At 49.1% G+C, this 24,297-nt stretch overlaps 1 pseudogene; it reads left to right on the forward strand.

Moving 5' to 3' along the window:
• Nucleotides 1-1,752: 1,752 nt before the first annotated feature.
• LOC134372510 (mitogen-activated protein kinase kinase kinase kinase 2-like) lies at nucleotides 1,753-3,764 on the forward strand (annotated as a pseudogene).
• Nucleotides 3,765-24,297: the final 20,533 nt, after the last annotated feature.

Consider the following 24,297-nt stretch of genomic DNA (forward strand, 5'->3'; position numbering starts at 1 on the left):
TTGGACAGCTGCCCCGCTGGTCCCTCTGCTTCCAGTCGCTGCTGCTGCAGTCCATATGCCATACTTCTGCCTGGGCAATCACCCATAAATGCAAATTAATCTCATTTCTCCCCCATTGAAATCCTTAAATGACTCCCCACTGTCTGCAGGGAAATGTTCAAACTGGTCAGCTGGGCCTCCGAGACTTTTCAGAATTCTGAAAGACTTTCTTTCCTTGTCTACAAATAACCACATTTATGCCCCCACCCCCAACCTACCTGCTTCCTGGTCACGCATGTTCAGGCACTGCTGGTGCAGTATAGTGTCATGGTCAAACCTAATAAATATTTGTTATTGTTGTGTCTCTGCTCGTACTGCTCTTTCCACCTGCATGTTCATCCACTCTTCTCACCTCTGAACTCCTATTCATCCTTCAAAACAAAACTAAAGTCCAGCTGCGGAGCCCTCTGTGACTCCTCTGAGATACCTACTGCCTCCTCTGTGTTTGCTCCACCTCCTGGGCTTACCTGCCTCCCAGCACATATCACACTGACCTCTGAGTTCACCCACTTCTCTGTGTCCTCAACTGCACTGTGTCCTATTTACCCTTCCCTAATGCCCCAGGGCCAATTTGATGAATGAATAAATAAACTCTCAGCAATGGTAATAGTAGATTTTTACTATCATCTTCGAGAATAAACACTAAAAACCACATTATAAAAAAGAAACCTGATTTCTATTTATGCAATCTTTTTTGAAGTCATAACAGACCATTAATGTTTCCAGAAAGAAGAAAATGTGAACTGAATAAAAGGTTGAACTTTTTTTTCATATCAGAGAAGTAATAACATAGAAAACATTTTTTGTTTAATTAGTCATTATGGTCAGGTATCTATGGAAACAACTGGATGATCAGGCCCAAAGTGGATAACCATCTATTCCTTTAACAATGCACAATCAACACGAAAGTTAGAGCATCGATATTCACTCCTTCAACAAATGCTTCTTGACCGTGAATGAAGAGATGAGAAAACAAAACTCAGTCCCCGCTTTCCAAAGCAGCCAAGGTCGACAGGCAGCGTCAGCACACCCTGTTCTGACGGGAAAGTGATGGAGTCCAGGGAGGGGTGAAAGAGTGTTTGCACACCAGTGGGAAAGACCTAGCTGCAGGGGAGATGAGGTGGAATAGGTGGGAGAGAAATGTAGGAGCGAAGTCCTTGAGAAGGTTGGCTGAGGGGAGATCAACAGCAAAAGGGCACAAAGGAACTTTTTGGGGTGGTAGAAAGTTCTAGAATTCAGTGGGGGAAAGTTCTAGAACTTGACTGGGGTCATGGTCACATGAGTATATACAATTGTCAAAATGCACTTAAAATGGATACATCTTATTACATGTAAACTATACCTCAATAATTATTTTAAAAGTCCTTGTGAAGAAGAGAACTACAGTGATGCTTACCAGGGCCATGGGGATCCAGGACAAGGACAGGAGAGGGTGTGGAAGGGAAGACATGAACTCAGTGTCAAACATGCCTTTTCAGGTGTTCATGGTCTTCTACTAAAAGTGCAGTCCCTGGACCCACAGCATCACTGTCGCCTAGTGATGAAGATTCTCTCCTTGACCAAATTCTGCTCAGGTTCCCCTGAACTCATTTTCAACTAGGCCCTGACTTTTGGACTTCTGTGTTCATCACTGCATTGTCCGATGTCAGCAAGAACCCTGCTGAATCAGTTTGGCAAGAACCACACCCTACCCTGGTTATGTCAGGATTGCTGATGGTATCTGTGGCCAAGAGAAGGTCTTTCATTAGGACTCCATACTGGATGGCTCTGGACGTGGTGGCTGTGGAGTGCAAAGGTGGCCACAATGAGCTGTGTGACATCTGGGCCCTGGGCATCACTGTCATTGAGCTGGGTGAGCTGCAGCCCTCTGTGTTTCACCTATACCCCAGGAGGGCCCAGATGCTCATGCCGAAGAGAGCTTCCAGCCACCCCAAGGTGAGAGACAAGATTTGCTAGACCCAGAACTTCCACCACTACTTTAAGTTGACCCTAATCAAGAACACCAGAAAGAGGCCAACAGCAGAGAAGCTTCTACAGCACCCATTCACAACCCAGCAGCTCCCTCGGGCCCTGCTCACACAGCTCTTGGACAAAGCCAATGACCCCCACCTGAGAACACCCTCCTGTGAAGGCTGTGAGCTGGAGACTTCTGACATGTTTCCAGATACTATTCACTCCTGGGGGCAACACAGCCCAGTCAAGAGGACCTCCTTGGAGATCGAGCTCTACCAGATGAAGTTTGGCTCCCCATGCAGGAGAGAAACAGACCCACTAAATGAGCTGTGGGAGGAAGAGTGGGAAGAGCTGCTGGGAAAGGAGCAGCTGAGTGGGAGCCTGTGGCAGTTGGTCCAGGAGGCCCTGGAGGAAAGGAGCATGACCATCTGGCCAGCTTCGGAATGCTAGATGATGCCATGGGCTGTCCCCCTCTGAGCCTCCTGCTGAGGACCCTCTATCCAGCCGCCCCCCCAGGAATCCTGCCCCCACCTCTCCTATGCCCTGACAGCCCCCCACTGCTGCTCACTGCCTGGGCCACCATGAAGCAGTGGGAGTATCCTGAAAGGTCATCCTGCCATGGGTTCCCCCAACCCCCAAGGTGCACATGGGTGCCTGCTTTTCCAAGGTCTTCAACGGCTGCCCCTGCAGATTCACGCTGCTGCCACCTGGATTCACCCTGTTACTCACAACCAGTTCCTGGTCATGGGGGCTGAGGAAGTCATCTACATGCTCAACCTGCACGAACTGCATGAGGGCTCACTGGAGAAGCTAATCTCACACTGCTGCTCCTGGCTGTACTGTGTAAACAATGTATTGCTGTCGCTGTCAGGGAAATGCACACGCATCTGGGCCCACGACCTCCCAGGCCTGTTTGAGAAGTGGAGACTACAGCAACAGGTTCCCCTCTCCATTCCCACCGACTCCTCACCCGGCACATCATCCCCAGGTGCTTTGCCTTCTCCACCAAGATCCCTGACACCAAAGGCTCCCTGCAGTGTCATGTGGTGTGAAATCCCTACATGGCAGTACTTTCCTGCTGGCTGCCCTGCTCGCCAGCCTGCTCCTACTGCAGTGGTAGGAGCCGCTGCAGAAGTTCCTGCTGTTGAAGAACTTCTCCAGCCCCTGCCCAGCCCAGCTGGGAAGCTGGAGACACTGGCACGGGACGGGAAGGAGTTGCCGCAGGTATATGTGGGGGCTGAGGGACCCAAGGGGCCCGTCTGCCAAGTCCTGTTCCACGTCCTGCTCCTGGAGGCTGGCCTGATGCCTGACATCCTCATTCCACCTGAAGCGATCCCAGGCTCGGCCCAGCAGGTGATCCAGGTGGACAGAGACACAGTCCTGGTCAGTTTTGAATGCTGTGTGAGGACTGTCAACCTGAAGGGAGAGTCCACGGCCACACTGGCACCTGAGCTGACCTTTGACTTCCCTGTCAAGACTATGGCATGTCTGCAGGACAGTATGCTGCCTTCCTGGAGCCACGGGGTGACCCAGGATGAGACAAGGACTTTCTGAGTGCTTGGGGCCCACAGAGACATCATCCTGGAGAGCATCCCACTGACAACACAGGGGCGCACAGCAACCTCTGCATTCTCACAGGCCATCAGAGCGGTTACTGTGTGCTGGGCATGGCCAATGGCAGCTCCCACTCGTCCCCAGGCCTTAGCAGCAAGGACCCTCCCAGACCAGAGGAGACCAGGCCCTGGCTCTGCTGGGCAGAAGGGCAGAAATAATCCTGAGAAGTGTTTTGGGACCAGGGAGGGGAGGGAAGCCCAGCCAGGCCTCTGCAATAACTAGACCAGAGGAAGCTACCGTCACCTCCCCCACTCCTAGTGACAGCACAGTCCCTTGTGCCCCATGGCAGGGGCCCCTGGGCAGGATGCAGGCAGCCATGGCCAATCCATTCCATTTTGTTCCATGTTTCCTTTCCACTCTTTCTGCCAAGAGCCCACCCCTGCGTTCTGTCCTGGAGAACAGGGTATTTATAAGAACTATATTGGTTTAAAAAAAAAAAAATCCCACTTTGTATTGTTGTTTCTGTAGTTGAGCCCAATCTCTCTCACCCACTGCAGCAGTCCCTGCAACTATCATGATAGTCCTTCCTTCCATCAAGGTGTGAGTTTTCTCTTTAACACCAGGAGCTTGTTAGAAATGCAGGATCTTCAGTGCCATCCCAGACCTTCTGAAGCAGAGCATGCATGTTCATAAGATCCCCAGGAGATTCGTGCGCATGTTAAAGTTCGAGAAGCTCTGGTTTAAGGGGACTGGAATGGCTCCTTGAAGTGAAACGTACATGGCTGTGAAAGCTGGGAAACAAAGGGGCTGTACGGGTGTATCTGGGCCCGGATGTGGGTCCTGGTCATTTTCCCAGTGAAAAACAACCTAGTCATAGCACTGTATAATTCACCAAGGGTTTTCCTGTGCAAGGTCTTATTTGAGTCTGACTTAACATTACGAGAGCCCCAAGATCAGAATGAGCCTTTTCTCTACGTTACAGATGAAGAAACTTCAGCTCAGAGAGTTGGGGGCTTCCTCAAGATGGCCCAGTCAGGGTGGCCTGGTCCTTTGCTCCAAAATGTTTCATTGGTAGGCCTGAGAGCATGGGCTAGATTGGTCTTCATCAACCGCTAAAAACATGCACTGGGAAGAGGGGACCAGCCCGGGTTTGCAAGGCCTCACCAGAACAAGTCTTTGCTTGCTGGAGAGACAGGCTCTGGGACAGCTCGATTTCCAGGAATACCCGGGAAGCTCCTGCATTGCCCCCTTAGATCAAGGAGCCTTCCAGGTATCGGACCTGATCTGAGTGAACTGCACAGATGGCCGATCCTGTCACCTGGACATACAGGGGAGCCAGGGAGAGCTTGACCTTGGCCACCAGTGCCCACTTTGAGGCCTGTCCCTGCAGCAGCAGAAACCAGGCAGAGTGAGGAGCGAGAGTCTGCGGAGGCTGTGGGGCACCTCCCTCCCTGCTGAGCTGCAGCAGTCCATTTCCAGCCTCAGCAAGGGCTGCTTCCTGCCCTCTATTCCACTCCTAACCCCTACACTACAGGCCCATGTGCTGCTCTCCAGGTTTCATGCTCACATGTGTTAGAGCCTAGCCTTGGAGCTCAGGCCAACTCTTTATTGGGCAGAGAGAAAGAGAGAGAGTGAGGGCCCAGAGAGGGAAATGGAGCTGCCTTTGTCACACAGCATGCCAGGGGCAGAGCAAGCCTGGCACCCAAGCTTTCTCTTTGCAGGGCTTCAGCCTTCATGCCCACCATGTGCCCTAACCTGGGCACAGCCTGAGCCTTTCCCCAAACACCCACTGCAGGGCCCATTTTCCTACTGCTCTCTGTCTGGGAGACCCATCCTCTTGACATTCCCAGTGCTTGTTTTCTCAGTACACACAGGTGTCTGCTCACAAATCAGCCCACTGGAGAGGCCCCCCCCAACCCTCCTTTGTAACGCAGCCCCCCTCGCCCGCTTGTTGCTCTTCACAGCTCTGGACATTCCCTGAAATTCTGTATTAATTTTTTTATTTTGTTTATTTTCTGTCTTCCCTGGCTTGCCATATAAAAGCCAGAGTGGCAGCGACTCTGTTTTATTTATTGCTGTTTCCCAGTGTCTGGAGCAGTGCATGACATTTAAGAGGTGCTCGCTAAATATCTGTCGAATGAATGAATGAATTCAACTCATGCTTTTAGGTTCTGAGGGTCATGAGGAATTCCCTCACCATCATGTCTGGAGATCTATAAACACAACCCTGTTTCCTCCCTCCATCTCCTCTGTGGTTTGCAGATTCAGAATTCCCTCGGAGAACTGGTCTGTCCCCTCCCCACACAGCCCAACCACCAGCCACCACCATTCTCCCCTGGGTCCTTCTAATTGCTCCTCTTAAAATGGTCTCTTCCCCCTTCCAGGTGAAATGGCAGATAGTTTGTAATCTTGTCTCCTTACCTATCTAATCCTCACAACCACCCACAGAGGCAGACGCAACACACTCAGAATCTTGAATCCCAGGCTCAGAAAGGTTAAGTAACTTCCTCCATGCCACACAGCTTGTAACAGAGCAGAGCAGAGACTCAAATCCCATTCCCCTGAGTCAGAGTTCTGCTGTCTACCCTTGTCTATGCCAACTCTGGGGCCCGGCATGGAAGGGAGAATGCCAACACTGAATCTCCACTGGGGTAATAAATGCAAGTGCCTAGCAAGTCCTCGGCGCTCAGTGAGGGCTTATGACCCCAGGAGGGGACTCTGCTTCTGCAGTCTGTTCTCTCGAAATGTGGTCTGACAGGTCTGGCAACCCTCCCTCTTTAGTCCCTTCTTTTAAGACACCCACCAGGAGCATGTTGGACGCACAATGAACATGCTGGATGCATGTTGGAGGCCGTGAGGTCATGGCACATAGGCGCTGCTCCCTCAGGTTTCCATAGTTGATTCCCATGGTCAGGAGCAGAAGGGGTCAAGGGGGTTTCTGAGCAATGCAAGCAGGAGCTTGGGGGAAGCACAGGGCCATAACACCCCTCCTGAGCAGTCCCTCTCTCACACTCTGGTCTCAGCCAGATTCGGGGCTTGAGGACCCACCCAAGCCATGAGTCCTGGTGCTTCAAAGAGGAGGTCCTACCATACCCCCATGACAAACCTGTCTTTGGCCTCAGCTGGAATCAGCAGTTACAGACAACTGATTACTTCACTGCATTTACCAACAGCTCTGATGGGAAAGAACATTCTTCCTCATATCGAGCTGAAATCCTCCCCTGTGGAAGCTATGTCCACAGACCCTACGTGGTCTCACAAAACAATCACCTCTGTTTTTATGGACACTAGACCTCTAGTAATGCAGCCTACATTCAGAGCTGCTCTTCTAGAACATGAAAGGTGTGAGCTGAGCTTTGAAGAATGACAAGGTTTTAATCCAGCATCCAGCAGAGTGGTCAGCACATAGCTGACCTTATGCAGAAAACAGGTAGAGGAGAATATTTAGGGAGGAAGGATGTTGTGGCTAAAGCTGCAAAGTCAGGAAAGACTGTGACATGTTTAGAGGAGAAGTAGGTCTGGCAAGCCTAGCGTTCATGATGGGGGTCCTAGATTGAACAGGGGCATTGACACAAAGACTTGAGTGACAGGTTCAGGGGCCAGGACTTCTCACTGGCCAAGGGAAATGATTGAAAGTTCATTCACAAAGTGACATGGTAACCCATGATTTGGAAAATTTATGGATGGACTGTGGGGTGGGTGGAGGAGCTACCCTACCACTCACAAGGCAGGTGAGGAATTTCCTGGGACTCACTTCACATCCGCAGGTGAGAAAATTGGGACCCCATGCGAGAAAGCGACTTGCCCAAGGTCACACAGCTATCAAGGAATAGAGCCTGTACCAGAACTGGATATTTTAAAAATTTCTAGCCCCAGGGTCTTTCTGTTACATGAGGCCCTCCTGGGGGTACCCCAGCCCATGGCACCAGTAGGTGTTCAGAAGATAAATGGGAACTTGGTTTGATGTGCTGCTGGGCTTAGGTTGGTGGCAATAAGGAGGCCTAACCAATGCAAATGACAGGTCTGAGGGATTGATTGTGGTTTGGGGCTGTGTGAGAGGGGAAGGTGATCAAGCAGGCCTGGGCCACCATTACAGAGGGACTGCAGTGAGCGGAGGCCAGGGCAGGGTTTCAGTTGTCTGGTATGAGTATAAGGTGGGCTCATTCCCAGAGGTACCTGCACAAGGTGGTCATCTCCAGGATCGAGCTGCTGAGAGCCCCTGCAGTTCCAAAGGGCTTCAGAGACCTCCCTGGTCCACAGAGCCTGGGTGTGGACACACAGGGAGAGGGAAGGGGGACGCACGAGTCCCTGGAGGGCTATGTATTCACGGTCCTCCCTGCACAGTAGGGGGGCCAACGTGGGAACACAGATGCACCGCCTCCTGCCCGCTGGGCCGGTGGGCTCTCCTGGTGTCTTGGTGCTAATCATTTACCCTCCTTGCGTCTTGGCTTTCTCATCCGTAGAATGGGGATGATGATACTTACCTACCTCATCGCCGAGTTATGAGAATTAATTAATGTTTATAAAGGACTTGGAGATCCACAGATGAAAGACTCTATAGAACTACAAAGTATCATTACTGTAATTACATTACACTATTATATCTCGGGCCAAGGGCTTTCTGCAGCTTCACTTATTACTGAGAATGGGCGATGGGATGCAGATAAAACCCAATCTCCCCCATCCATCGCTCCAAACTCCAACCAAACTCCATCCAAATCTAAACTTCGGGAGATTCCATCAGACTTGGGAGACATGACCAGCGTCTCCAGCCCCAGAATTCCCCCAGGGGCAGCGAGGTGCCAATAAAGACGGTCTTCTGAGTCTTCTCCTACAAGCAACAGTTCTGAGGGGTCTTTGGAGATCAGGGGCTACTCTGCCTTCATCCAGAGGCCACGCCCCATGGACCAGTCTGACCCAGGATCATCTGGCCAGGCTCTCTCCTTTTGGAGGGCCCTCTTTATGTGAAACCGGGGCCCCTGTGGGGTCCCTCCACATAATTTCCCTGGCTCCAAGTCAGACCCTGCTTCCAGACCAAAAGAGAAGGCGGCTTGGCAGTGGATGGCAAGCTCCCCCAAGTTTATTGAACCTCCAACGATCCTGGCACTAAAGCACCCTTCACTCGTTTCACAATACCCCAATCTGACTGGGTAGGCGAAAGCTAGATCAGAAAGAAATATAATTACCTTTTTACGAGCTTATGACATGGTTGCACCCTTCTCTCCTGCCAGCTTGTCCAGTCACTCACAAATGATGATATATGTACTATAAATTATATCATTATCGACCTATAATTACAGGCAACGTGTATATGAATCCCCCTGAAGGAGATTGAAGCTCCAAGATTACGTACCCTCGCCCCTCGGTCCCTTGGGAAAAAGCCCAACGCAAGAGGGGAGGTTACCAGTTTCCAAATATCACAGACGCTAGGTTAAAACAACAGAGATGCCCCCTCCCACCTTCACGCATACACACCCCCGGGGCTCCCCCAGAATGGATCAGCTGGCCCCACAGCATGCACGAAGCCTGAGATGTTGGCAGGAACAAATCCAGACCTGTGAGGGTAAACTCTCAGGAGAGGCCGAGAGCAGAAACGCCCTGGCAAGGGCCAGCCCGTGGCTCACTTGGGAGAGTGTGGTGCTGATAACACCAAGGCCACGGGTTCGGATCCCCATATAGGGATGGCCGGTTAGCTCACTTCGTAGAGTGTGGTGTCAAGGGTTAAGATCCCCTTACTGGTCATCTTTTTTTAAAGAAAAAGAAATGCCCTGGTGCAGGGAGCTCCAGAGGAACGGCCGGAGTCCAGACAGCAGGAGCAGGAAGAGGCCTAGGATACTAAGTCTGGTTGGGGCTGAGAGCCCTGCTACCCACCTCAGGCCTCAGAGGATCCCCCAAGGACACCCTTGATTCCAGGGACTAACTGAGCACTGGTGCCCTCTGAGATGCCCTCTCTCCATGGGAGCAGTTCTCTGCACCTGGCAGTGGGCTAACAACACCCACACATGCTCCATCCTGCAGGGTGGCCCAGAGGGCTGAACCTGGCTGAGATGGGCTGTGAATGCTCCCAGTCCTTCGGCTGATAGCAAGGACCTGTGAATCACCGGGCTCAGTCCAGTCTCTCCTGGAGACTGGAGGGAGATAGTAAGTTGGGTGTGGGAAGAGGACAGGGACTATTCCTGCAGGCCACAGCCCCCAGCTCCAGTGCCGGAGCTGGCCCAAAACCCACTCCTGTCTTCCTTCCTCTGCGGGCTTCTCTGAAGCTCTGGAGAGCAGACCTGAAGAGGGCAAGTCCTATCCCTAGGGAGCCCAGAGAGAGGCCATAGCCAAAGGAGTACCCTCCCTGAGATAAATGAGATAACAGAGCACCTGGACAGGACTCAGGGGCAGGACCGAGGGAGGTGGTGGGACTAGTCAGAAAAGGCAGAAGCTAGGATCTGAGACGTCAGTGGGGACTTCGCAGATGGGCAAATGAGAGAAGGAGATTTTGTACAGAGAACGTACCTCCCATAAAGGCATGGAGAGATGAAACAGCACAATATGTGTAGGCAGCTGTGAGCAAGGCAAGCCGGGCAGAAGCGGGCAGGGGGAGGCTGGGTCTGTGGGCCTGGCCTGCCCAGGCCCATCTTACCTCCTGCTTTCCCTCATACAAGCCTGTACTCACCAGCCCCAACCCCTTGGTATCCCTGTCAATCCCATAAGCTCCCTCCGCCTTTCCTCCTTCCTCCTCCTGCAGACCCAGCCCTGGACCCCTCCTCTGTGACATCCCCTTTTCCTGGTCACACCAGCTTGTCTGGACAGACTTGGTATGTGATAGTCTGGATGGTTCTCTATTGGGGTATATACAGCCTGACCCCCAAATAGCCTGGTCCTCCAGCCAGTCCCGGCCCCATCCACACAGCACCAGGAACAGGGAGAGAAAGAGGATGCTGGGGATGGAAGGGCTTTGCCCAGAGTCACAAGAGGCGAGCTCAAAGCAGTCGAAAGCCTCCCCCAACTGGACGGCAGGAGACCCCAACTGTGGCTCGTCCTTGAATCACATCTCGTAAAAAAATCATTTACACATTTGAATTCAAAGCCCCTCAAAACAGTATAAACACCACAATTCTGAGTACCATGAAAACCACATTGAGCATTTATGGAAACTCAAACATGTGTATTAACATATGGCAAAAATTTCACTTACTGCATCTTTTTAGCATTGGACTGTTGCATGAGGCATCTGTGCTAAAAGCGTTTGAATGGAAGCTTCAGAAAAGAGCAGAACAAGAAAAAGGCTGTCGCAAAGGCTGGGCTGGCTGGCTAGGCTGCAGGGAAGCCCATGGATGGGTCCCGGGCAAGGGCTGGTGGCTTCCGCAGAGAGGCAGGGGGTCGGCCCACCAAGGGGCAGGACCAGGGTGCACATGCATTGAAGTCCATTACCCCAGACCCTCCAAGACACCCTCTCCTGCCCACCCTCCTTTTCTTTCCTACCTTCCTTTTCCTCTCCTCCTACCCCAAAGGAGCAGATGGATCTCAGGAGTTGGAAATAGGAGAAGTAAGCCTTCCCAGTGCCTTTCTCCCATCTCAGATCCCAGTGGGAGAGACTCATTCAGTGCCCAGCCCACAATCGAACCTTGATGGGGGTCCCAGAACAGGGCTCTCATCATCTTCTCCTGGAACCAACAGCCAGTGTCCCTGGTGGCTCATCTAGGTCCCTGCAACCTTCCCCGAGACCCCATTTAAAAGGCCAGCCAGGAACATTTCCCTCCTTCCTTAAAGGAGTGTTCGTTTTTCTAAGGCACATGGGGTCCTTCTCACTGGGGCCAAATCCTTGTGCTGTACTTTATTTCCAGATGCGGCAGGTCCAGGTAAGAATGCCATGGTCATTGCAGAACCAAATGTCCCAATGGCCAGTAGGTCCTTGAGCATCCCTCAACACTGGCTTCAACCTCCACTTGGCAATTGGGGGGCCCCACTTGATTCCTCAGGTTAGCACGTGGCATGGAACCATGGCCAGGGATGGGCTAGGCACTCTGAGTTGCCCTGAAAGAATAAGGCAGCCTTGTAAATAGCTACTGGCTCAGGGTGAGTTACGGTTTAGACAAGACAATTAAAAAAGAAAAAAAAAAAGTGCTTTGAGTTACTTTGATATATCACATGTCTTTGAGAAGAGGCCAGGTGGGCTTTCGACTTGCCCCTAAGTAACAGACCATCCCAAATGATGATGCAGAGGGTATGGCCATGTGGCTGTAGAACCAGTAGGATCAGGGCTTCACAGCTGGTTCAGTCATCTAACTACATGAACCTCATGCATGGAGGAACCAGAACCTCAGCACCCCAACACCTTGACGGTTCAGGCTTTGGCTGGCCTTCTGCCATCTGACTGGTGTCTCTCCTAATTGGAAGCTGGGGGTGAAAAGCCCTGCTCCTGGTAGCAAGTTGGAGCACCACCACCATTGCACAAACCTGCTAGCCTCCAGGAATGGCCCTTCCAATGAGGGTGTCTATGGGTCCTTGGGTTCTCTTGCACAGGGCTGAGCAAGTCTGTCTCTCTCTCAGGCGACAAGATCATAGCCTGAGGCAGGTGGCGAAGATAACCAAGCCAGTCTGGAACTCAGAGCCTCCATTGATTCTTCCTGATGACAGCTTTCCAGGTCCACCCTGATGATTTTCTCTGTGCTGGTGTCCTGTTTGTTAATTGATGGCATGGGATAGACTGTGGACTTCTGGCCAGATCCCAATGGTGCCTATTAAAGAACAACACAGGATCCCAGCCTATCAGGAAAAGGAGGAAATAAATCCACTGCCCAACTAGCCATGAGGATACTCCTATCTGCACCCACATGCACAGTTTGCAAAGTGCTTTCATTCACATTGTCTCGGTTGGGATGGGCAACCACCCTATGATGGAGGTATCCCGATGGTCACCTTCTCACATGTGGAGACATGGAGGATCAGAGAATTGAAGTGACCAGCCAAGGCCACATGGTAGGTGGGTGGTAGGAGCAAGACTCAGAGCTGCAAACATTGTGCCTGGTCCCTGGCTGTGGGTCCCTCGCTCCCCAGAACCCTAGCCCCTTCAAGAAATCTTGACTCATATTAAAAGCCAGAGAGTGGGTCCTACTCACTTTCTGCACAGTGGGTGTTATCTGGGTGCCTGCTAACTCCCTACCAGAAAGTGACCTCTCATAGTCAGCCTAATTGCCTGGTGTTCCATCTCTTCAACCATCAAAACCTGACATTGAGACAAATCTAACTTTCCTTTCTTGCTTTGATAAAAATCAAAGCCCCAAAGGTAGAGTCAAAGATCACCAACCGCTCTCCATAGCCAGCATCCTGGATTTTGGGTTTACCCCCAGCCCTCTGGGGTCTCTGGCCAGGCAAATGACACACAAGCTTTCCCATATTACTCCGTCTTTCTTTCCTGTTCTTCTCAAAAGAAAAAAAAAAAAAAATGAGCAGTGGCCTGGAGCACAAACAAGCTACGGGAAGATAAGAAGATAACCTCTTGTCACCATCCTGGTATTTTGACGTCCGGAGATGGCGGCCCAGTGCTTGCGATGGCAAAGAAAGTGGGGTAATTGATCTCCCTTACGACATCTTTCAGAATGTGCTCCTCCCTGCTTTAATTTCAGCCTCAAGGTGTGGAGAAGCAGGCTGCTCTCTGAAAAACAAGAAAAACACACCCTTCCGTTAACCAGAGTGCAAAAGCCAGCCTTTCTCACACCTACAACCCAAAAAGGGCCTCTAGGATTGCTGGATTGTCCAAGAGCCTTTTCAACTGAATCCGTTCTAGCTTCTTATTGCTGGAAAAGGTGCATGTGGATGGCCTCCTTCCAGAGGGTTCTGCCCGGAGTGGCCATGGGAAGCCATGCTATGGCCTTGAAACAAAGATTCAGAGACAAATGATGGAAAGGGAAAGTCGATTGTGCCTCTTGGGGGGGCAGAGGAGGGGGCTGCTATGTGTCTGGCATTCAATGTCCCTGTGATGGGAGAAAGAGGCCCTATGGGTGGCCTCAGGGGAGCAGACACACAAGTGTCCAATGGGTGTTTGCCAAGAGAACAGCATGAGGCAGGGGCCAGGCCTGGGTGCAGGAAATGCTTCCTGGGGCCCGAGGACCCTCTCAGAATAGTTAGCCCACAGGGTACCACTCCATGGATATAACATGATGGGGAAAGGCCACATCGAGGACCTCACCACCACTGGCCGGGTGACTTCAGATGGTCACCTCTGGTCTCTGGCCTCAGTCTCCCGCTTTGTAAAAGGAGCTGATAACTGACTTCTCAGAATCCCTGCAAGGCCCAAGTGTGGTGATGAGTGTGCAGGAGACTTGCACACTGTAAAGTCCCCTACAAAGTCAGGAGGAAGCCAGGGTTAGTGGACGTTGGTCTACATTGGAGTGACATATCTGGAGTTCCTCTGAGAATCCACCACCATCAACATTCCTCTGGGAAGAGCATTTGTCTCAGGACAGCCATTGAGAAATAGACAGGAGTGAGCACATTTACAATTTCCAGAGGAAAAAAGAGGCGGTCGCCCGTGCTGGCTGGCTCACAGTCATACACATTTCTGGATCCTTCCTGAGCAGGCAGTGACATCTGGTAACCCCATTGTCTGATATCTGCAGGAAAGAAAGTGTTAGACATGAGGGGCAGATGGAGTTTGCCTAACGTGTCTGTTCTCTTCTTTGCTGCCTTTTCAACTCTTCTTGGGAATGCAGCAAAATAGCAGCTGTTCATAATTTCATGAATAAAGAGCTATGTAAATTTCAGCTATGAAAATGTGTTGCATCTCTTGTGGGCAAAATGGTATATGCTCCCGCTCCGTCGCTATTTCCATCTCATGTGCATCTTGGAGTTTATCTAAACTGCATTCTCTGGGCAACTGCTCAGTTTCAGAATCGGTCTTGCCTAGCTGATGAGAAAGTGCTTTGCTACCTATCCCTTCTAGCCAGAGCAAGAGGCTTGCAGGCCAGGCTCCCAGGTTCCCATTCAAGTTTCATTGCCTCTGAGTACAACATCAGTCTCTAAGTGATTCGCTTTATTGATCTGTAAAATGGGTATAATGATGCTTCCTTCACAGAACGTTTGCATAATAATTATATACTTGTGTACTAACTTCCAGCAGCTATTGGATGGGGAGGCCAAATATGTGCACAATTTTTTCCCAAACCCCTGCATGAGGTCAAACTTGACAGTAATGGATTCCAGCCGTGTCTGTGCAGTCACCAGCACCTTGACTGGGTCAGAACAGATTACATGCAGTTCTAGAGCTGTCTCCCACCCCTATCCTGTAACCCTGGGGGCCTCCAGACACTGTGTTGATACCATGTCGCTGAGAGGCAAACTGCACTCTTTGGTAACGGTCTTTCTAGTTCATCTCAGAAATGGTTGGAGGTTTCCACTCTGTTTGATGGGTGTCATATGGGACAGATATTGAACCCACTGTGAAGGGATCCAAGACATGGAGCCAGGACCTGTGAGTGAACACTGTAGTGAATCCAGTTTCAGCATTTTGGAAGTAGGAGTTTTCTGTAGTGCCTAAAGATATGGACCAGGCTGCTCTCCAAGGTCAGGTCACTGCAGGGAAGGGCTTCTCATGCTATAATATGCATGTGAATCACCGGCGGACCTTGTGGAAATGCAGATTTTGACTCAGCAGGTCCAGGGTGGGGCATTCCTAACCAGCTCCCAGGGGACACTGATGCTACTGGTCCCCAGACCTCACTTAGGACCAGCTAATCTTTTTCATCTCTTCCAGCCCCAAGTGCTTATACTTCTGTGATTATATGATTAGGTGACTGAGTTAATTACACAGGGGTCCGGGTCGGCGTGGGCAGGGAAGGTAGCAACAGAGTTGGAACCCCCACCCCCACCCCCCAGCGTTCCTCTTAGTGCCTCCTGCCTTTATCCTCTTAGACAGATGGTTTTTCCTGTTTTGTGATTAACAGAGGGTGCCTGGCTCCTTCTGACCCTCATCCCTGAGGCCATTTGGGAAATCTTGGCGTCAGACCATATTGGAAAGCTCAGCCCCAAAAGGCTTCCACCTAGCTGGGGCTGGTGTGGTTAAAGGCTTCAAAGAAATCAGACAAAGGTCCTTTCCATGGTTAAGGTGAACAAAAGAGAGCAAGTTGCAACAATGTCATTGTGCCCTCAGGTAACTTGCTGGCCAGGCCAAAGGAATTTGTGGCTAAGGCCTTATCTCTGGCCAGTTGTCCTTTATTGCCTGAGGCTCCCTCCCATTCCCCAAGTCCAGTCCACTCCTGCCCAACTCAATCAACATGGAACTCTTATCAACATTGAGCCAAGCAAACCAGCACCAGGTTTGGCTCTAGGGACACAGAGAGGGCCAAGCACAAAGCCTCTTTCCATGTGCCATGAAGACAAAGCAATCAGTACATGAAGAGAGGGGGAAAAGACCCCTGTGGACAGGGATAGTGAGGAAGGACTTCCTGGGAGAGGTGAGATTTCAGATGCACCTTCAGTGATGAAGATAAAGATCATTGGAAATGGGTCAGAGGTGAGGATGGCGAGGGGGTGAAAAATGCACATCCTGGAAAGACCGCCCCCCCCAGGAAAACCCATTCATGAAGCATGAGGGTGACACCACCAGCAGGACTGTCAAGTGGTGCAGCCACTTTGGAAAACTTAGAGTTACCTTATGACCCAGCAATTCCACTCCTAGGTCTATACTCAAAGGAATAAAAAGGTATGTTCCCACAGAAACTTGTGCACAAATATTCACAGCAACCTTATTTATAACAGCCAATGGTAGAAACAATTTACACCCATCAGCTGATGAACAGATAAATAAAATGTGGTATATCCATACACAGAATATTATTCAGCCACCGAAAGGAATGAAGCACTGATACATGGTACAATATGGATGAACCTCGAAAACATTATGTTCAGTGGAAGAAACCAGACTCAAAGGCCACAAATAGCATGATTCCATGTATATGAAGTGTCCAGAATAGGCAAATCCATAAGACAGAAAGTAGATTAGTTGAGTACACCAGAAACCCTGGAATGGTGAAATTTACACAGGTGGGATTGTATGGTATGCAAATTGTGTCTCCATAAAGCTGTTCAAAAAGAAAAGGGGAGCATGAGGCATCCCAAGAGTCATCAGTTATGTTTTTAAAGCTTTAACCTTGACCAGTACCCTCAACCCCTCAGCAGCCTCTTCCCAGTCAGGTCCCCTCCCACCTCCCTCCTTGTATTAGGTCAGGTTCTCCAGGGAGCAGACTCTGAGACAGAGATGTGTGTGCAGGAAGCTTATTGGGAATGGATCCGTATGTCTGGATCAATACTTTTAAGGAAGTGAGGGGTGCAGATTTGAAGCTGGGGAAGGGTTGAGATGCAATAAAGTCACAACAAAAGGCCTCAGCCAATCTTGGAGGGTCCTCTGGAACTGGGACCCACCCCCCCATCAGAGCTGTCCCACCTTGTGGCACAGTGCCTGGGCCTTTATACTGCCTACAATGACCAGCCATGGGATATTGGCTGCCTCTGGGAGGGGCATGACCTTGAGCAAGGCAGCTGACTTTGAGAAGTGTCTTCCTTGGAAAAAGACTCAGCTGAAGGCTTTTGGCCACCAGCATTCCCAGCAGCAGGGGGTCTGAGGGTGTCAGTCCAGGAGGGATGCTGGGCGGCACCCCATCCTTCGCTATGCTGTCCTTCCAAAAGGCTGGCTGCATCCACCCACGCCTGGTTAGAGAGAGGACCCTCACCTCCAAGGAGTGAACCTTTGCCCTGGGCCTCACAGCACAGAAAGAACCAGAGGAGGCAAACTCATTTTGAAAGGACCATAATAGGGATGTTTATAGCTGCGTTATAGGACATTACTGGCACAAGAAGGAGGAACCCAATCCTTGAATTTTCTCCCTTTTTGGAATTTTTAAAAACTGAGAGGAAATCCTTATAACACAAAATTCATTTCTCTTTGTTCTGAAATCTTTTTTTTTTTTTCTCCCCTTCTGCTGTTTGAAGGCATTTTGGCATGAGATTCACCCTTGAAGTGGCAGCAACTCTGATAGTAGAGAAATAAGGATCAATGGAGAGCTTTAAAATGGTGAGAGTAATGACAGTAATAAGCTGTCTTGCTACTTATTGGGGAATTGGAAAATTTCATTTTTATTCAAAGAGATGGGATTCTCAGCAAAGTTTCAATATGTCCCTTATTGGGTATGTGCATAAGCCACTAAAAAGCATTGATGAGAAATAAAAAGAGATGGGGTATTCCTTTGAATATTCTTTCAGAGGAAAAGGGGGAAAATCGACTTTAGGGTATTGCTACGGCCTTTTTTTTTTTTTTTAAATAATACATAATGTTCTGTCCCACAAATGAAAACAAATTGGATCATCAAATTGCCTGAGTCACCTGAGAAACCACAAGTTAATGCCACCTTCCAATACCCAGAGTTTCTATCTCTGAATCAAATTAAGTAGAAAAACAAGTTTTAAAAAAAAATCCTTAAGTAATTATGGAGGTGGGCAGAATTTTTTTTGTGATCAAAATGGTTGATAACGCTTGTATAAGGAGTGAAAAACATCTCGTATAAAAATGTAATCTGAATGTTTTTGTTGTTAAAAACCTCATGTGAATCATGAATTATGGAAAACATGACCGGGGAAGCTGCGAACAAGTTGATTCAGGTATCTCAGGCATCCAATGACCTCACGCTGCCATCCAGCTTGGCTTCTAGGACTGCTAGGATTTCATCTGTTTCAGAGCTCGCTGATGGCCAGTACTGGGTCCAAGCCTCACCCAGCTGTCTTCACAGCAGCACAAGATGTTTGGGAGTTATTCAGGAAACTATGGAAAAGCAGAGCTTGGGGTAGGTCACCCCTGACCACAATAGGAGGTGTCCAGAATCGCTCTCCCATTCTTAAACACAAAGAAAGAGAGATCCTGAAAATGAACCGCTCAGAGGGATTGACTTAGACCTCATGACCCTTGTCCTTTGACTCTTTGCTGAGGAATGAACCTGGCTTCTTCCTTCCTTCCAGCATTCATTGAACATTTATTAAGTGCCTACTATGTGTCAGGCCTGTAGGTGATGGGAATGTGGAGAGAAATACGACAAGGTTTCTATCCCGAAAGAGCTCAGTCTAGGGGGAAAAACTGGAAAGTAACAAATACAGTGAGACCAACAGATTGCAGGTAACGTTGGATCTTGAGATGGAATCTGTGTGACGTGTACTAAGAGTGAAAGGATAGTCTTGGCCCGGGAAGTTGGGGTAGCCTCATGAAGGGGGAAAGAGACATGCCTGCCCCTTGCATGGGGGGAAGGCATGGAAGAAGTCAGTGACAAGTCTGGTGCCTGGTAGGTTCAGGCAGGGTGATGTTAGAAAACTCTCTAACAATTCCAATTCAAAGAGACGGGCCCTGACCAGTCAGAGTGGACACTGGCCATTAAAGGGCCATGGGTCCCTGCTGGTGTGGATGGTGTGTTTGGGGAGCAGGGAGGAGTCTTGGTGGGGACAGGGAATGAAGACAGTCTGGGATGGTGAATAGGGGCTGAGAGCTTAACTCTGTGGAAGATGGGGGAGAGACTGAAAGATTAGCAAGATGGGCCAACTGAGAGTACTTCAGGGTGCTCACCCGAGTGGCCCTGGGGAGTGCCCAGTGGATGCCTTGGTCCCTAGCTCCTGAGAACTTGAGAACACAGAAGCTGAGATGGAGGAAATGAGGGAAAGTGAAGAGCAGAAGGGCCTGAGCCGTGGTCCCCAATTTTCCTCTCTTCCTGACACACAGCCAGGGTCCACTCACTTGATGTCCACTTCCATCACATTTCCACCACCCATGACACAGAGGCCCCTGAAAGTAGGAATCAGGCCATGCAGAGCTGATTTCTGCATCACCCTCTAGTTCCCCTTTTTCCAGCCGCACCTCATACCAATGTAAGGCAGGGATGCCTGGCCGAGCGCAGCCCAGCTTGGAGTAGAAGTCCATGTTCCCTGTGGGGTGCCGCCTTCACAGAGGTGTGAGCCCGTGAAGTTTAGTCTCCTTTCAGAGTTTGGCCAGAGGACTCGAGGTGGCCTCTGCACAATCTAGACAGACTAACGACATCAAAGTGGCACTGCAATGAGAAGTCCTAGCATGCCCCAGAATTCGAGCATCTCCTATGCACCGCACACTATACCAGATGCTTTATATGCATCACAGATTTTAAGTAGCCCCTCCTCCAAACCCCAGAGTCAGAAAATATACCACAGCATAAGTCTACCCCTCGAAATGGGAACTCAGTGATGAGTGGAGCCAGGAAGGTCACTGGACCACTAGACAGAATATGCTTTGGAAAAATTACCAGCTCCCATACACTTGCCTGCTGGCATCCAGTAAAACTGCAAATTTGTCCAGACCACAGACCTTTGGGGTTGGTCCCAAATCCTGGAACCCACAAATGCTAAGTCCACCAGTGCTGAGGGTCTGTGGAATTTTGGTTACTTTATTGATGAGGACCCTGACTCTTAGAGAGTAAGCAACCTCCCCGAGGTCACCCAGCTAGTCTGTGGTTGAGCCAGACTCAAATCCAGTCCTGCTCCTCTTGAAAGCCTGTACTGCCTTCATTTCCCTGACCTTGTCCTCTCGGCATTGACCGTACCCAAATGACCTCGATGTCTGAGATCTAAGGTGCATGAAATCCCACTGGGGCTCCGGGTTGCTGCTTTTTATTGTCCTCCAAGAAGGACTTTCAAAGTTAGACTTGGCCAATTTCCTTCCGAGAACTGGGTGCTCTCACACACCTTGTCTTTGGATCTGGACTTCAAGGCTAGGTGTTATTACTAGGGTAATGGAGAAGCTGAAGATCACCCAGCTGGTTCCTGGACTTCCTCCATGTAACAGTTCCCTGGCAATCAGGGAAGGCCGTGCTCTCTGGCCTTGTGCCTCTGTTGGTCCTCAGCTGCAGCCTCACTTTGCAAAAGTGTCTTTCCCAATTGTCACCCAGGCCAGAAACCACACGTCTCCCCATGATATTTCCCAGGGTACCTCATGAGCCATTTCCAAGAGCATGTATGATCTTTAACTGCCCCTCACCACTCTATGTGCTGCAGGAAACAGGGGTCAAACTGTCCCCCACTTTGAGCACCTTGCCTAAGTGGCCTCTCACTTAATCCTCAGAGCTAAATGCCCTCAGATCAGGATAGCAAAGGACTATTGCCCCAGCCCCAGCCCCAGCAAGAGATGCTATAGTTGAACAAGACCAGTCACTAATGCCTTCACTCATTCAACACATCGTTATTGACAGAGCCAGGCCCTGGAGATGCAGCAGTGAAAAGGAAGAAGACAGACCGGTCCTTGCCGCCCTTGCTCAAAGGCTGGCAAAGAGAAGCAAGCCACGGAAGCTTAGCCAGCTGGGTGTTGCACATGCTGACACTGGGGACACACTCCTAACTGAACTCCACTTTGCTGAGTTGCATATGTGTTTTCCTTACTCATTTTCGCTCATCGTGTATAAATTAAATATACATTTAAAAATTCCTGCTGTCTCAGGCAGGGGACTAGCAGGAAACAGATCAAATGAAGATGATTCAGGAGAGGAAGGGACTAGATACAAGATGGGGTAAAATTAAGGGAGCCAACAAGGAGTGTTGAGGCCCCCTGAGATTAGCAACAGCAGGAAGCCGTTACTACTCCTAGGCCTGAAGGGGCAGGGGGAGGGGACGGTATTCCACAGCAGAGGAATGGCCAGTGAGGGGACAGCCTGGTGGCAGCCATAATTGTGGGAGGACGCAGGTCCTGCCCACACTCCTGGGGCAAAGCAGGGAGAAAGAAGGGAAGCAAAATCCCAGCCTCTCTTCCACCTTCTGATCTCCAGTGGGGACCTCTATGAACTGAACCCAGAGTGCAAGGGAACCTGGCAATGTCGCCTCCCTGGAGTATACACACAAGGCAGGGCATACTAGAGGGTGGAGAGAGGATGTAGGGGTGGGGTGGCGGTAATTGAGAATAACCGTGAACTATGCAAAGTGTGGAGAAAGGTCTTCTAGGGAAAATAAGCTAAGGTGCCTGCCCTCAGGAGCTTTCCATGCAGGAGCGAAGGTGCCAGGGTAAACTCATTTCTAGATGGTGAATGTTGTTGAGCAGGTAGAGGCATTGAAGAAGGAAGAGTCTAAGCCCAGAAGAAAAGGACAGTTAGGATAGCTGGTTAACCCATGCTTTTTAGGTAGCCAGAGTGCACAATTTACTCTCAAAACGGGAGAGAGTGGGTTGGGGATGGTGGTAGTTTATCACCATCCTGTCTGTATTGATCAACTACACTGATAACTGCCAGCTGTCCCATCCCATTGTGCTGTGAATTCACAGACATAATGTGTGTGCATCTGGGTTTTAACGAGAGATCATGGAGGCTGACTAATGTTTGGACGAAGGAAAAAAAATTATTGCATTAAGCAATACGATCTTCAGCAATCGACAGCTGGCGACACAGGAGCCTTCAATCTTTTATTTTGTCTGAGGCTGAGCAGCTAAGTCTGGTGTTTAACTGTATTTTGTATTGATTTTCAAAATGACAAAGAAAATTTCAAAAGCTGTCAAACAAGCACGAGACATTTATGAAATGAAGTTACATTTCAGTGCAATTTATGCTTTCTTTCTCACCTATTATGGATATTTCATTAGCAATTAGTCAGAAACTTTTGAAGCTAGCTGCGGAATTTGTCATTTAGAGCTTTCATATCAATTTCCTTAAAACATAAGAAATAACATTTCCATAAATAAAGCAAAAGGCCAAGTATGTAGGCAGATAATGCAAAGCAGAAAGGAAAACATAATTTCCAAACATATGCAATTATGAAAAATAGCATAACAAAGTAGGCTATGTTTCAAATTAAGTTCCTAAATGTACATTTCATTTAAGCTTAATAAAATATCACTTGTATTGAAGTAGTACCATTTAATTATTAAAAATCCTATCCAACCAGATTAATAACTATGTAAAAGATGCTTGTCTAAATTCTAAATTTTTCCTCTACTCAGTAGTCCCTCATTATGAAGACTATCCCTCATTTCAGAATGAATTTTCTTTTGTCCCTCAAAGACCTGCTGCTATCTCATTTTTAACAATGTAAATTATTTATATCAGAAGCTTGGAAACAAAGCAAAATAGTGAAGACGTCTTTGATACATCATTTATATTTATTTTAAACCTTCCGTATCTTCTTAGGCTCAGGCAAATTTTAAAGAAACATCATTCATAAAAATTTACAAACATGTTTGAAGGAAGGAAACCAGTCTTTAGATAGACACAGGACATATGTTATGTTAATTATTCCTTAGGAGTCGGTGAGGCAAATATTACTGACCCCATTTTACAGATGGGAAAAGAGAGGCTTGAGGAGGTCACACAGCCAGTTAGCAGCCAGGCCTGATATGAACCCACATGTTTTGCATCACTATTTTGTGCTTTTTCCACTAAATCACACGCTAAGGCAACTTGTAATAATTACCTACTATAATTCCCATTATTGCTGTTCACATCAAATTCCATTACCTTACAATTTGGCTTTGGTTGGGTCATCAGCAACCATAGTGCCTGATAACAGCAATGGGGCCAGTCTTATCCATGACACACTTTGGGAGTCTATTTCAATTGATGGTTTTATTAATCAGTGACATGCCATGGAAATTCTATCTCACAGAGTAAGAGTTTGGGGACTAGACAACCAGACAGGATGTGAAGGGGAAGTTTCTGTCTGGGTTTAAAATGTTTTTGAAGTTTCTGCTGTCCTGCTGCGGTTACTTTTTACTCAGTGCTTACTGCAATCTTGGCCTCAGGACACCAACAAGAACCCAGTTGCTCAGTGAGATTTGAGGTGGGTGGAGAGGCTGTTTTTATTCCGTGCTACCCGTTGCTTCTTCCATTTAGTTTGGGCTGTGGAGCCTTTGCACTTAGGGAGAAGCTTTGGTGATTCACATGACCGTAATCTCTAGCAATGAGGAAGCCAGTGGCTCAGGGGTAGAGGCTCAAAGTCTGGGACAGGCAAGTCCATTACCATGATTACAACAGAGCCCAGGACTCTCAAGGTTGTGTGTGTGTGTGTGTGTGTGTGTGTGTGTGTGTGTGTGTGTGTGTGTGTGTGTGTGTGCGCGTGTGTGTGTACGTGTGTGTGTGCGCGCGCGCGCGTGTGTGTGTGTGTGTGTTTGTGTGTAGTGAGAGATGGGGAATGACAGGTAGACAAGGAGATAAGTACCTCAGGTATGGCCATCTACCCCCAACACTATTTACTCCAGAACTGAAGAGACTGTGATCTGTAGACCCTGGCTAGACCAAAAGTTAAATGTGACCTGAGAATGCCTCTTGTCTGGTTTGTCACCTCCAGAGACAACGGTGACTCACTGTGGGCCATTAGCATAGCACCTTAGGACAAGATTGTGGCTGTTAATTCCAGCATCATCCATGAAAGCATGTGGTCACTTCCTGGCTGCTGGTCATTATTGTAAGTGATTGGGAGAGGCAGGGACATGCAAGAGCACCTACTTTATACCTTGGAGGCTATTTTCTTTCTTTTTAGTGAATAAGCTTTATTTTTTAGAACAGTTCAGATGAACAGAAAAATTGAGCAGACAGTACAGAGAATTCCCCTATATCTCTCTCTGCACCAAGTTTCCTCTACCATTAACATCTTACATTAGTAGGGTATATTTGTTATAAGTAGTGAATCCTATGGATGGAGTGTATTACATTGAAATTGACTAAAGTCCGTAGTTTAGGTTAGGGTTCACCCTTTGTGTTGTACAGTTCTGTGGGTTTTGACAAGTGC

The sequence above is a fragment of the Cynocephalus volans genome, chromosome 3 (assembly GCF_027409185.1).
Source record: "Cynocephalus volans isolate mCynVol1 chromosome 3, mCynVol1.pri, whole genome shotgun sequence".
NCBI lineage: Eukaryota > Metazoa > Chordata > Mammalia > Dermoptera > Cynocephalidae > Cynocephalus > Cynocephalus volans.